Below are 15,256 nucleotides of genomic sequence, written 5' to 3'. Positions count from 1 at the left end.
CCGCCACTTACTAATCTTATTTATAGACTCTTATAACCATTTATATTAATAATCTCAATCATTTTTTTTAACTTCAAGATAATTCATTTTGAACTTGCGTCGACTAGCTCATGACGCGACTTTAACGTATCAAAATCCGAGGTGTAACATCCTTCCCCCCTTAAGAACATTCGTCCTCGAATGTTGAGGGATATTCTAACTCTCGGGATTTTCAAAAATTTCGGCAGAGTTTCCTCTGTAAATAGGACTATCCAAAACTTGTCAAACAGCCCAAACAAATGTCCAAAGCGACACAGGGCCACATAACAGCATAACAATATCAATTTGGCCCCTCACGACCGTCTATTTATACAAAAATCATAATAGGTTAGCCATAACTTACCTCAACCGTCCTTTGTTAAAGTCTACAACATATTAGCCATATCTGTCTCAATAATAAAATCTAACAAGATATATAAAAATTCAATACATATAACTGGAAAGGAGGTATCGTATCACACGAGTGTTGGTATAAATTTGAGGTCTGAAACAAATGGTGGGTATCCAGCCTTCACATCTTCCCTTGTGCATTATAGGTCTGGATCATGGTAGAAAATGTGATGTAGTCTGGTTTACATTTTCTGACCTTCATTTCCAAGAACAATGCCAGCATCCTCTCTATATCACCAGCTTGACCATAAGCACTGATGATGCAATGGAAAAAAAAAGAGTATCTAGAACTACATCCGAATTCTCTACTTGCCTCATGATTGAATCAACTTTTTCCAGAAGTCTAGCTCTACTATAAGCACTGACAAGAGAGAAATAAGTGAATGAAGTTGGCTTCACCCTTTCGTGCTTCATCTATAGGAAAAATTGTTCCATGTTCTTGATATGGACAGCCTTCCCAAATGTCTCAATGATAACATTGTAAGTCACAAATGTTGGGGAATAGAACTGATTCCTCATAAAATCAAGTACGACACCATTTTCTGATACATGCCAGCTCTTCCATATGACTTAATTAGAATGTTAAATGTCATAACATCTGGCTTTATTCCTATTAACTGAAATTCTTTAAATCACTTCTCCATTTTCTCAAGTTTCCCGCAGCTACCATAGGACCCAATTACTTAATTCAAGGTGAAAACATCTGGAACAACAGTCTCACTTTCAATCATATCTGTCAAGGAGCTTTCCATCAACTTAGCCAGCTTAGCTTTACCATAGCCATGAATTATGGTATTGTACGTCACATAATTACATTCAATTCCCAAATACACCATCTTGGCTAAAATGTTTTCAATCATATCAAAACGACGAACTTTAATGCAGCACTTAATAAGGATCGAGTAAGTATACACATCAGACTTGCAATTAGTAATTGATTTCATATCATCAACGGTTCACAGTGCCTCATCAAGGCGTCCATTAAGGCCATATGCACTTACAAATGCAGTGTAAACATCTACTATTGGTTGAAGCCCATCCTCTACCATAATCTCAAAAAGCAAACTAGCTTGATTTGGCTGCTTGCACTTGCCGAGCATCATCAAAATCTTAGCATATTATAGCATCTTGGCTCATACCAATGTTACTTGCGAAGAAGGTCAAAAATCTTAAGAGCAGATTCCCAATGGTTATCCCTAATAGCATCATCAAGAGCCTCCAAAACAGCTTTAGGCCAAAGATTAGTGTATTTTTTAGGAGTTGGCTTTCCTTTCAATACCTTTAATAGATGCTTCTGTTCTAATTATACGAGATAACTTCTTCTTTGAACATTTCTCCAGCCCCCCTTATGATGATGATTTGATAATCAAAACTTGTGGCTTGACATATTCTTTTATCAAAAAAATAGGGGCTGGTGTATGAAACAAATGTGGACGAGCAACATGGTTTAGCTGGGCTTAGGAAGTGAAGCTCCATACCCATTGAACTTGCAAATCCTATATTATCAGATCGAATACCTCGGGCTTGCATTTTTCTAATAAGTCTTATAGCTTAAACAAAGAAGTCAGTCTATAAGCACACTACACACATAAACATTCTGCCAAAAGCCAGTTTTTAATACTTGGCTATGTATTTGTTCTCCAAGATATAGAGCGCCAACAGATGTACAAGTTCTCCATATATATTGGGGTATGTGTATTGATTCGGTTGTAGCCCTTTAAACTGCATATGTGAAAAGATTTGGAATGATTCATCCAAATCACCCATTTGCCCATAACCCACGAGCATCACATTCCAAAGAACAATGCTTTCCATCTGGCTTCCGAGAAAACAGATTTATGGGCTGTTTCAATGTCAGAACACTTAACATAAAGGTCAAGTAAAGAACCCTCAATTATGTTATCTGAGCATAGACCTGCCTTTTTTGCATAAGAATGCAGTTGTCTTCCCTTCTAAAATGCTCCTAATGATGCACAAGCACCCAAGAGGCTTGCAATTGTAACACAGTCAGGTTTCAACAAACTGAACTGCATTTTCTCGAATTACTGTAGAGCCTTATCACTGAATCCTTTCAAAGAGAGACCGGAGATTAGAGAATTATAGCTAACTCCATCCTTCTGCGGCATTTCAACAATTTTTTTGCCAATGTTAAGTATCCACAACGAGAATACAATGTAACAAGGGAATTACAAACAAAAACATTAGATAAAAATCCCCACTTATAAATACTAGCATGGAGTTGTTCTCCCAAATTAAATGCTTTTATCTTTGTGGATGCACTTATTACACTCAATAAAACATATGGAGTCAGAATTACTTCAAATTTACGCATATCCTTATATAGGAGAATACCATCTTCTTCTCGTTTGTTCTTACAAAAACCAGACAACATAGCAACCCAAGACGAACTATCTCCTACCACCATATCCTCGAAAACTTTCTTAATAAAATCTACAAATCCATTTTTAGAATACAAATCAATCAAACGGTTTGAAACAATGAGCTGCAAGCCAAGACCATAGCGCATAATCAAAGCGTGAATCTGTTCAACACCCCGGAAACAAAATGCAGCCTTCTTATCACTGCAGGCTGGCAAAACTTCAAAAAATGTGCACTCATCTGGAGTAACATCTTCTCTTATCATTCGAGAAAATAAATTGATAACTGCGTCATTTCTTTTCATCCGTGAAAACTAGACAATAATATATTCCAGCAAGAAACATTTCTAATCCCACTTGGCAAATTATCAAATATTTGCAATGCACTAGATAAATCTCCACAAGCAACATAAATATCAAGAAACCTAGCACCAATTCTAAAATCAGCTCCAAATCCTAATATCAACAATTTCTCATGTAGTTTCTTGGCATCTAAAATTGACCCTTCACTCAAGAAACTATCTAGTAAGCTTAAATAGTAAGAATGATCAAAATACCCATCATTACTCGTGGATGAACAATAGATGGATAATATTCATTTTCTTTATCTGAACAATCATCAAGAACCAATGAATTTATACTTGCACAACTTGTAAAAGTACAGTTCTTCAATCTAATTGGTTTTCGAAATCCAAAATGCCAAATTTCCTTGTGAAGACAATCAGAAGACTAAAAAAAAGGAATGAATAATTCTCTTTGATACCATGAAGATATAAATAGAGGGAATGAAGACCAATTAGCAGCTCCTTTGTCTCAACTAATTTATTTTCCTTGGTTCCCACTATATTCGTCTTTTGTTAACCTAATTGAACTCCAATTCCATTTTTCTCCTCTTCTTTGTGGTATCGGAGTAAATGTTCTAGACAACTTTGTTTCAGCAAAATTTAAGATGAAAAACCTTTACTTGCATGTAATGTGAAAAACTCTTTAGTTGCAAGTCAAATCCACAAACAAAAGCCACCTTGAATTGTTTTGAAACCAAACTCAAACTATGTAGGTTGAAATTGACACTTCGAAATTTGAATTTGCACAAGATAAGGGAAGCTCAGAACCTCAAGGCATTCATTTGATTTTTTTTTGACCTCCATAGACGGGTCCTTTTCCATCCACGGATCCTTTTCCATCGATGGGTCTCCTTCCATAGAATAACTCATGGTCTTTTCTGGTGTCATTTTAGTTCTAGGATTCATATCAGAGGGTGGAAAATGACTAATACCTTCTCCAGCGTCCCTGTTCAATTCTCTACCAGCTGTACCTTTCTTCTATATCGGCATTACTGAAAAGGAAAACAAGGTGAGAAATAGAAGTTTAAATACTTATGACTCCGCTCTAACCGCACGATCAAGATTTCAAGAAAGGTAACAACCTACATATCCTGTAGCTACTCTGATACCAAGTTTGTCACACCCCAACCGGAGGGGGAGGGTAGGGGGGGGGGGGTGTGGCCAGCACCCGCCACCTGAAGGGCCGAGCGAACCAATTGTGATATTTGAACTCTGTAACATGAATCATAGGCTGACAAGGCCGGTGAATAACAATTGTAAGAAGTATATTATGTCAACCTGCAAGAAGAAAAGGCCCAACAACACATATACGCATAGCTAGGGCGGACGAGGCCATAACAAAGAAAGAAAACTAGTCAGAAGGCCGGCAAGGCCAAACACAACACGTATACACTGACTGATAGTCTGTAAGCCTTTAAGAGCACTAATGTGCATTAACTGGATGGGACAGGGCCCCGACATACCAATAGCCATAACTTATAATATATATATATATATATATATATATATATATATATATATATATATATATATATATATATATATATATATATATATATATATACATGGATGCATCCTATTTGATGACTCTGACAAGCAACTCCGGAGAATGGAGTGCGAATATCCCTGCTAAACTCTGGTATCCTACTGAGAAAGGTACACCAATCCGTCTACCTGTACATGTGGGCATGATCACAGTCCACAAAATGCGTCAGTACAAAATATGTACTGAGTATGTAGGGCAGTAAGTGTAAGCATAAAAAAATACAAATAACAAAAGGGGAGATATAGAGGCAACCTGAACTCTGAAACAAGCCGCTGAGGGCAATCAAAACCACAACGTGAATATAACTGTATGCTCGTAAAAATCATTCCTCACGATGGAGGCTCATAACATAACATATCATATCATATAATAATATATATCCCTTTGTGGGGTGAGCTCACCATCATATCATCATCTCGTCCCAATTGATCAGTGGTATGCACAACTACGTAACTGCCCGGCCGTATCTGACACGGCATGGTAATGAAAGAAATACATCTAGGTGCAAATCTACGTGCCTACCCGACCGACTATAGCGCGACGCGGTAATGAAAGTAAACATATATGTATAATGCAATGCAAGACCGACCTCAAAAGAGATAATATAGAAAGAGTCGGAGTGACCTATCGTCGTTACCCTCCGATTTTCATTATTGTTGCTACGTACTTTATCTTTCCATCAAGAAGACCGCAAATGTAAAGGATATGAAATATATATTTGATACGGATTACACATTAGGTAATGATAAACTCAAATGAATGGAAATACAACTGCCTCAACTTTGATGTGAAGAGTGCCATAATGAACATCATCCTTCAATTGACAAACAATGGATATGAACGATGGGAAAGTATTCCAATATAAGCTATTCATGAGAAGAGATGATCTTAACAATTTCAGAATGTGGTTGATACAAGTTAACAGACGATCGTTCAATCGATAACCAAAAGAGATGTGGAACTATAAAAAGTACTTTGACACAAGTTATATATGAAGTAGAGATTATCTTGATCATTAGTGAACATGGTCGACACAAGTTAACAGGAATAAAATTTCAATGAAAGCTCATTTGAGTTCTAGTCATGCCAAGAAGAGAAGAGAAAGCCCTACATACCTCGTCGTTGGATTTATATATGTTTCCCGAGTCCTCGAACGCCTTACAAATGATTTCGTACATAATACGGACTATTAAAGATCAAAACCAAGTTCATAGCTTACATTAATCTTCATTTATACATTTAATCGAGCAACTCATGGGCATGAATTTGTAAGCCCTTTTGTAGCGTAATTTCCCCATAAAACGCTGCCAAATTCTACTTTTCTACTTCTTATCTTCAATATGATCCTATCCGTATCACCACAGCTCCCAACAACACAACAAAGCCATGTAAAACAGTCCAACAAATAAGCTAAGTTCATGAAAGTTTCATAAGAATATAAAAGAGCTTGTTCTATGAGGTTTTGCACCAATTTCTATGATTAATTACTTGTAAGAGCTCAAAGAGATTAAAAAGAATTTAAAATATACCTTAAATGATGAAATACACTCCAAACTACAGGTTAATTCAAGGTGGGGTTTCCTTCCGAGAAGTGAAATAGCGAGAAAATCACAATTCTATGATTGCCACATTGTTCCTTGCGTTAGAGTTAGTTGATTAGCTCTTAAGTTTGGGTAGGATTAATGAAGGAATGTTTAAGGGAGTGTAATAGGGCTTGGCTGGTCTTTGGAGCTAAAGAAATGGGGCAAAAATCGTTAAAAGGTCATATATTTACAAGGGCTAAAATGAAGCCACTGACCATACTTGCTGTTCCCCCGGCAGTTTACGTCCTTGGACGAAAATGCGAATATCTCTCTACTCCGATATCTTATCGACAAACGGTAAAATGATCTGGTAACTAGACTCGTAGAAATTCAATTTGATATATGGATCACTGTGTAACTCCAAGTATATTTAGAGAAAAGGTCTTCGACATCTGACCCAAATTTCAGTGAAATTTACAAACGTAACTTGCGACGACCTTTGTCGACTTTTGTATCACAACTCGTTTGACTTTAAAACTTAACATACAACTATCATACGATTCAAATACTTCGTATCATTACTTTCTTATCACGTGAAGCACTTCTAATCTCACCCAAAAGTACAAGTTATCATATTCCCAACTTGCCGACTTTTGACGAAACTCATCCTTCTTTGATTTATTCACCCTCCAAACCTTCCGCGACTTACTAATCTTATTTATAGACTCTTATAACCATTTATATTAATATGCTCAATCACTTTTTAACCTCAAGATAATTTCTTTTAAACTTGCGTCGACTAACTCTTGATGCGACTTTAACGTGCAAAAATCCGGGGTGTAACAAGGCGCATGTGTAACGGTTTGCTTTTTCACGCAGGTTTAGGGCGTAAAAAGGGTACTACAAACTCGTTGAAGCTCTTTCGGACTTGTTTTGAAAAAGAGTCACCACCTAATTTTTAGGAAATTAGGAAAACCAGTTGTGAAGGGTTTATTCAAATACCTTGAAAAAACTTTCATAATCTAGAGTTCTAGGTAAGGGCTTTGATGATCCCCTGGGGAAGGTGTTAGGCACCCTAGTATTAAGGATCCGTACTATACGGTTGACTTTCGAAATCCAGTGTATGAGTATTTTCTTAAACTGCTTATTTTGTGTTTATTTTCCCATAAAAAGAACTGTCATAGAGAGTTTTTTGCATATCACACTTTTTGGAAGAATTTAAATATATCCCCTTTATTTATAGGGTATCGTAGTTTTGGTTTTATTAGGTCCGAGTATAAGTAGTTTCCTTTTATATATAAGGAATAAGTATAAGTCTTTAAAAGAAGAGTAAAAGAAATGTTATTATTTGCGTGAGTTATTTATTTTGTACTCATACACCGGGGCTCGGGTTGACTCGTATTGATACGTTTCAGTCTTATCTGGAACTTTATATTACACGTAGGTTCTTTAAACGTTTATAAAGGCATTTTATGTTTGAACGAGTATATCCCATTTGAAAATATAAGCTAATTTAGGCCAACTTTGGGGCCGAGGCAGTATTTTGTGCTAAAAATCCTTCATTTGTCTCTATTTTCCAGAAATGGGTTTTCATGTTTTGGTAGGAAAAATCTAGTTTTTGTTTGAGTTGAAAAACTTGGTCCAATATTTTGTCAAAACGATTTGCCACGTATCAATACAAGTTAAAGCCAATTGCGTTACATTATTCTATTTGAAACTGATTTTTGGAAATTCAGTCATTAAGTTAATTAACTCCTTTTTTTTTTGTGAAAATACCTCTATAATAAAAACGGGATTTTCCATTCAAACTTAGAAAATTAATGGTGATTCATTTTTCAGCGAAAGCAGTTTTGAAAAGATCTCGTTTTATATTTAGTTGTAAAAGTCATTATGTTTGAGTCCGTGGTTTTCGAAAGATGCGTACGGGGACCTAAAGTCGACTAAATGGCATAAGAACCGTTGTCCTAAGATGTCTAATTCCAATCATAAGGATTTTCCACTATAATATGAGTTGAATACACATAATTATATACACATAAGATCATACAAATACGGAAATAAATTTAAACTAAGGGCGTACCAAGCCCTTAGTGGCCATTTTCACCCAGGGTTGGGCCTTTTGTGGGCCTCGCTATTATTTTCTTCTCGGACTCGATCTTAATTTAATAGAGATCCCATTGGGCCTTTGGCCCCACAGGAGGTTGGTCTTGACCTGAATGGCCATGCAAGTGGAGGAGGAAAAGAAAAGGGGACCCAGTTAGTTTATAAACGCTGAACTTATCAGTAAAATAATAAAGATTATGCATGGTATATAAAAACACGAAAGAAAGGAAAAAAAAAAGTACCCGCATTGTTCTATACTTTCCCCTCTTCTCCTCGGATGGGTTTGCCTTGGTTGGGTATTTAGCAATGGCATGGGGACTGAGTCCTGGCCTTATATCCTTGATGTCGCACAAGTTCCAAGGGGCTTTGAAGAACCCCAGGCATGGCTAACACCAAGAAGGCCTGGACAACCCCAAACTACCATAGCTTTGCTCCAACCAGTGCCTCCAAACAAGAGGAAAAGGGAGTATGGAACATGGGAGCAGCAACATATTTCAAGCAAAACTCATACAAACAAACAGCCAAATGCCACACTCTAAATGAAGACATTGATACAAAAATAGTAACAACACATTAAGCGAGACTAGACAACCTTCAAGTATAAGAAAAAACGAGGGAAAATCCCGATTCATAATTAGAGGTAATGTATGAAACTGCTATAAAAGGAGCATAGATGATGATCACTCAAAACTATGGACTTGTTAGGATAATCCCTAAAAAAAAAAAATAGAAGGAGTAAACTGGAACAATTTAGGTACATCAAATAGGTTCAAGGGATTTCATAGTGCAACACTGACTGGCCTCTTTCAGGCAGTCACTCAACCCAGGGCTTCTCATAAAAGACAGGTCCCAGATTTCCAAGTTAAAACAGCCTATCCTACTTGTTTGTTAAGGTTTAAAGACCAACTGTCTAGAGGAAACAAAGCTGATTATACTAGTCCCATTGAAGGCATTCATCTTATCCCAGTCAAACTCAAGATTTACTTCACAAACAGGTCCAGAACACAATATTTTCAGAGGAAAGAAAGAAAAGAAAAAAAAACCTAGGAGGACCTCATAGATAACCAAGGCTCAAGGTAAATTTTAAAGCTTCTAGAGAATACATATTCAGAACTGGCATCCCTTAAAACTACTCTTCTTTTATCAACAAACCACAAACTGCTACATAAAGCAAAAACCTGAAATAATAGCAAATGAACTTTAAAAAAAGACACTTTACTAAGGGGAGGGAAATCTCAATGGACAAGCCAACTAAGCAGTCTGTCAGCAACTTTGATTCTAAAAAAAAAAAGCTCGTCCAACATATTTTAGACTAATCTAAGGTTTTTCCCAAAGAACAGAAGAGGAAGAAGAGAAAGCAAGAAATGAATTGACAGCATGATCACAGTTTTGGAAAATCAAAGAGGCCAAACACCACATAAAGGACAGCCTAAACCAAACAGACCAGGTGGAAAGTTTTAAACATTAGTCATGGATGAAATGAATTAAAAAAATAGACAAGGGCATATATCCAACAACAAAGCAAATGACACACAAATAACACACTCAACTCTCAGTGTCTCACAGATGAACTCAGGCTCACATAGCATAACCATCAGCCCCCATTCTCCTTTTACACACACCCAATTTCAGATAAACAAAGCTCAAGAAACCTGCAAACCTCTTAGACAAAAGGATTTTCGAAAGAAAAAAAAACAAGGTAGGGATCGATAACACTCAGACTTGGCAAGTATTTGCAGTAGTCTATTTGGTTGTGGGAGGGGGGAGGGGGTATCTTTCCTTCCCCCTTAGACATGATTAGACTGTTCTCCCTTACCTGAGGCCTTTGTGAGTCCCAGGATCATGAGGGGAAGGTCCAAGAAAATGGAAGTAAGAGTTTCAGGCCCCTGAAAAGGAAACAAGATAGAGTGGGGTCATCACCTCCCCATCTCCTTTTCCCGAGTCTGATTTTAGCAAAAAGGGATCCTGGACCCCATTGGTCACTACCTCCAGTTCATGCCCAGGCTCACTTTTTCCTCTCCTAGAACCCTTTCCCCCATCCTAATGTCCTTACCCTCATCATGCAGTGACAACACCAGAGGTCCTAGGCATACTCACAAACATCCAACCCTGTCATAACTTCCCTTTGACAGACTCATGAAGCTGTGGTCCAGGCCTAAAGGCTTTTTGTGACCAAAGTTAGTTGAAAATACTGGGAACAAGCCTCTCATAAATACACACCAAGCAATAGCAAACTAACTAATTCGTGAGGACCATGTTCAGGGTTTAGAGACCTTTGTTATCAAATCCAAATGTAAATACTGGGGAAAGACCTCCTTATAACATGTAGCACACAATAACAGGTTGATTAAATCCTAAGACTATGTCCAGGTTACATAAATAAGCCTCGGTTATCAAGATAAGACATGATGCACTGGGAACAAGCATTTCATAGGCATATAATAGGTGGGAACAAACTAGTCTTGCCTAACAACTTCAAACTAAACCCAAAATCATAGAAGAGATCTTTGTTTTTGATCACATCACAGTTCAAAGGAAAAAGCACACATTTTCTGTTTATCAAGATCAAACCACACAAGAAAACAATCAACAAATTTCCACCCTACCATTTTAGCCTTATTACCAGATTCTTTATAGGAAATTCATCTCTTAATGTCAAGGAAAAACACCACAGTGTCCAGAAAAGACCACACAAGGACAAGTTAGGCAATATTTGTAACAAAATACCAGAGATCTTATCATCCTTCTTTCTTTTATCCTTTATTTACCTATTATTGTAAATAGGTGTCAACAGAAGGAACAAGATTTTCCTCCAAACAGGACTCACACATGGACATACACTCCTGACAAAACTTCCAGCATTTAAATCCTTCTTTTGAGCCATTTATCAGAATAGACATATTCTATTTGCTAGGTGAGAACAAGCACATAATAATTACCCCCCCCCCCCCCTTAACCAACCTGTTAAGCTAAGTGATTTGCCCCTTTCTCTTTATTAAACATAGGCCACTTAAAGTTATCCTGAACCTAGCTTATTATAAAAACCTTTAGAGAAAACTTTTAGACTTAATCACATCACAACCACTCAACTCCATATGTCCTACTCATAGGGGGGGGGGGGGTAGCCTAACAGATTCCCACATTCACCACAAATAGAAGCAACCAAAAAACAAGCACAGCTAAGTGAGGCACCTTGGTCAAGTTAAAGCCCTTCCCCCAGAATCACCCCCCCCCCCCCTTTTAAAACCTTTGCTTCAATATACCTTATTACAGCCCTAAAGTGGCAAGTTTTATCAAAATAGGTAAGGTTTAGGTGAGACAACAAGAATCAGGCCAAATAAATTGCAAAGTAAAACAAGTAGGAATCCATAAAGAGCACATATGACATTTACCAGTTTTAGAATCAAAATACCATTAGAGAACAAACATGGTCTGGCCAAGTCCAGCTTATGTTCAAACAGACCAAATCATTTAAGAGAAGACAATGTGATGCCTAGACTGGGTCCACTTCTACTTAGACTTTTCAGTCTCTCCAACAAGTATATGACCAGGTAAGCCATTAGCAACCAGGCTGAGGCTCAACATGATGAACCTTTACTATTTTTGACACATAACCACATTAAACAAGCAATAATCATGATTGGGTTCACACATAGATAAGCTTAGCTTTCTAATGATACTTGTGATTAAGCAGGACGGACCATGATCAATTGGTTCAATACATCAGACTCCCAACCAACATATAACCACATAAGACAAATTATGACCAAACTAGATAACCTATTTCAGACAAACCTCTTGACCCTTCCCTCATTAGTCCCCAAACCAGGACAAAACTCCCCACTGATAAATGACAAGACACACGACAAATCAAGTTAATCAAAAGAGCTTGTGACTTCAAACTAACCTTATGAACCTGATTTTTTATTACATGAGACACACAGGAATAGAGCATTCATGACTTCAACAGACCCATCTTGACCTTAATTCACAACACAAAACTTGTGCTAAGCAATACTCTAACATGAACCACAACCTAGACTCTTACATGGAACACTTAAAAAATATTTAGATAGTCATGATAAGACAGGAAAATCCAGAAACAAATCGACATTAGACAAGCTCTCTCAACTCAAACTATGGTCCCAAACTACCTTCAAAGGGCTTTAATCACAACTGAATAGCCAAGGGCACAAGTAGGGAAGTTAATGGACATATAAGTGAGGTAGGTTCATTAGCTTAATATTTTAGCCTATGTTAGGTATCGGGAAAAAGATACAACTAGTCATACAAAGCATGAACAAGATCCAGACTAAGAAATTGAGTCCAAACAATCTAATCAGTTTGAACACTATTCTATAAGCCACATGAGACTCCCTAAATGAGCAAAAATGCAGACAAATGCTCAAAAGGGAATCATAACAAACACATTAGGTCTGAGCTTTGTCTTTAAACCACAAGCAATTACATGGACTAGGCACAATGTGGACACAAAACTAAGAAGAAAAGGAATGAACCAAGCATATTGACTTAGACATCTTATCGTAAACCATACACACACCTTAACTAGATATAGTGCAAACAGAACCAAGATATAAAAGATGACAAGCTAATACACTAACTCACACCCCATCATAGACCATACAATTATGTTACCTAAACATCACATCAAACAGGAACTGAGCATAAAGAATCATAACTACTTAATCTTTATGACAAACTCTCACATGTTCCTATCGATCCGGAGCTACAGTCAGTTTTGGTATGCCCCTTTTAAGATGTGTATGCATATGGGTATGACGGGGGCTTGTCCCATCCTTTCTATAGCTTTTATTCCCGTAGAGGTCTGTAGACAGTTGTATGTAGTAGTCAGATGATGCAGCCTTGTCGGCTTCTATTCTTTTGTGTACAGTTTATGTAGCAGCATAGCCGGCTTGCATTGTTCTTCCGCATGTTGTGTACATATATATGCAGATTGTACGGAGTCCTGATGTTTCCTTTTTATGAGATTAGTTTGTGCCATTTATGGGCCTTTGATGTTCAGTATGTCTCAGATAAGTATTTAGGGGTGTTTGGTCGCTAGAGGTCAGACTCCTGTCACGGCTCATCGGTTTAGGTCATGACAGAAGTGGTATCAGAGCAGTTCGTCCTAGGATTGTCTACAGACCGTGTCTAGTAGAGTCTTGTTTATGGGCGTGTTGTGCACCATACTTATAAACAGGAGGCTACAGGACATTTAGGATGATGCCATTCCTTCTCTCTTAGATTGTGCGATAGAGCCTTGTGCTAAGAGTTCGCTTCTGATCAATTGTTCTGATTTCAGCGATGCCCCGCAAGAAAATTACAGCTGCCCAGAAGGGCAAGAGGGTGGCCGGTGAGGCCACTAGCCATACTCAACAGGCCACGAGGGCCCAGGATAAGATTCAGAGTGAGGGACCGTCTGAGACATCGCATACCCTGCCTCCAGCACCATCCCCAGTTCCTTAGATGGATGTAGAGGCCCAGGATGTACGGGATGCTGTACGGTTGTTGACCTGATTAGTAGCCGCCCAGGCACAGCGATAGGGAGTTGGTGTTGACCCAGCAGACAGGGCTAGTAGTTCGAGGGTTAAGACATTCCTTAGGTTAGGTCCTCCTGAGTTTTCTGTGGTAAAGCAAAATATGGACCCCCAGGATTTCATTGATGGTATGCAGAGGACCTTGAGGGTTATGCTTTTGGGTGATGTTGAGTCGGTAGTGTTGGCTTCATATATACTCCGGGATATTTCGATACAGTTGTATCAGGCATGAGAGTTATCTAGGGGAGAAAATGCCCCTCCAGAAATGTGGTGAGAGTTCTCAGATGCTTTTCTTCGCCATTATTTGCCTCCAGAGGTTTGACGGGCCCGAGTAGATAGGTTCCTACGTATTGAGCAGGGCAGTATGAATGTGCAAGAGTATTGTGTACACTTCGATTCCTTGGCTAGGTATGCCCCATCTATGGTCGCTGAGATGGAGAATAAAGTTCATCGCTTCGTGGCTGGGCTAGGGCCACACTTGATAGATGAGTGCATAATTGCTGCATTACAGCCAGGCATGGACATCTCCCGTATACAGGCGTATGCACAGAATTTGGAGGATCGTAAATGCCAGTGGAGGATAGAGCGTGAGCGTGACCGAAGCAGTGGTAAGAGGGCTAGATCTTTTGATATGGTTGGTGAGTTCAGGGGAGGACAGAGACAACAGCATTGCAGGTATTCTTATCAGCCGGCAGGGAGTGCACCTCCGCGGTTCCCAGGTTTGAGATTTGACCGATTTTCTTATTGCGGAGTGGGCCAGAGTTCTAGAGCATCAGGTGCTTAGTACTGACCAGAGTCAGGCCAGATGAGGCCTCCTTTGTCGCGATGTACTCAGTGTGACAAGTTACATGTAGGCCAGTTTCTGTTGGGTTCAGATGTTTGCTATGCTTATGGACATCCAGGCCACAAGATGAGGGAGTGCCTGATGGGGGTTGGTTCAGGTATGGTTTAGCCTACAGGTTCTGTGGCTGGCTCATCTTCTGCTCCAAGGCAGGTTTTTTAGACGCCAGCAAGGCGAGGTAGGGGGAGGAGTGGAGCATCCAGCTCAAGCGGTCCTCAACACCGCGTGTATGCATTAGCTGGTAGACAGGACCGTGAGATGTCTCCTGATGTTGTTACAGGTATATTATCAGTTTCCTCCCACGATGTTTATGCACTGATTGACCCAGGTTCCACTTTATCATATGTTATGCCCTTTGTTGTCGGCAAGTTTGGGATAGAACCCGAGTTGACTAAACCTTTTGAGGTGTCTATGCCAGTTGGTGATCCTGTTATAGCTAGGCGAGTATACTGAGACTGTGTTGTTATAATTTGTAACCGCCATACCGTAGCATGATCTAATTGAGTTAGATATCATGCTGTTTTGCCTATAGGT

The 15,256-nt window shown here is 38.7% G+C and overlaps 1 pseudogene; it reads right to left on the bottom strand.

Moving 5' to 3' along the window:
- Positions 1 to 550: 550 nt before the first annotated feature.
- On the bottom strand, positions 551 to 11,207 carry LOC132637565 (pentatricopeptide repeat-containing protein At4g13650-like; annotated as a pseudogene).
- Positions 11,208 to 15,256: the final 4,049 nt, after the last annotated feature.

The sequence above is a fragment of the Lycium barbarum genome, chromosome 4 (assembly GCF_019175385.1).
Source record: "Lycium barbarum isolate Lr01 chromosome 4, ASM1917538v2, whole genome shotgun sequence".
Classification (NCBI taxonomy): domain Eukaryota; kingdom Viridiplantae; phylum Streptophyta; class Magnoliopsida; order Solanales; family Solanaceae; genus Lycium; species Lycium barbarum.
This window is presented reverse-complemented; position numbering and strand designations above follow the sequence as displayed.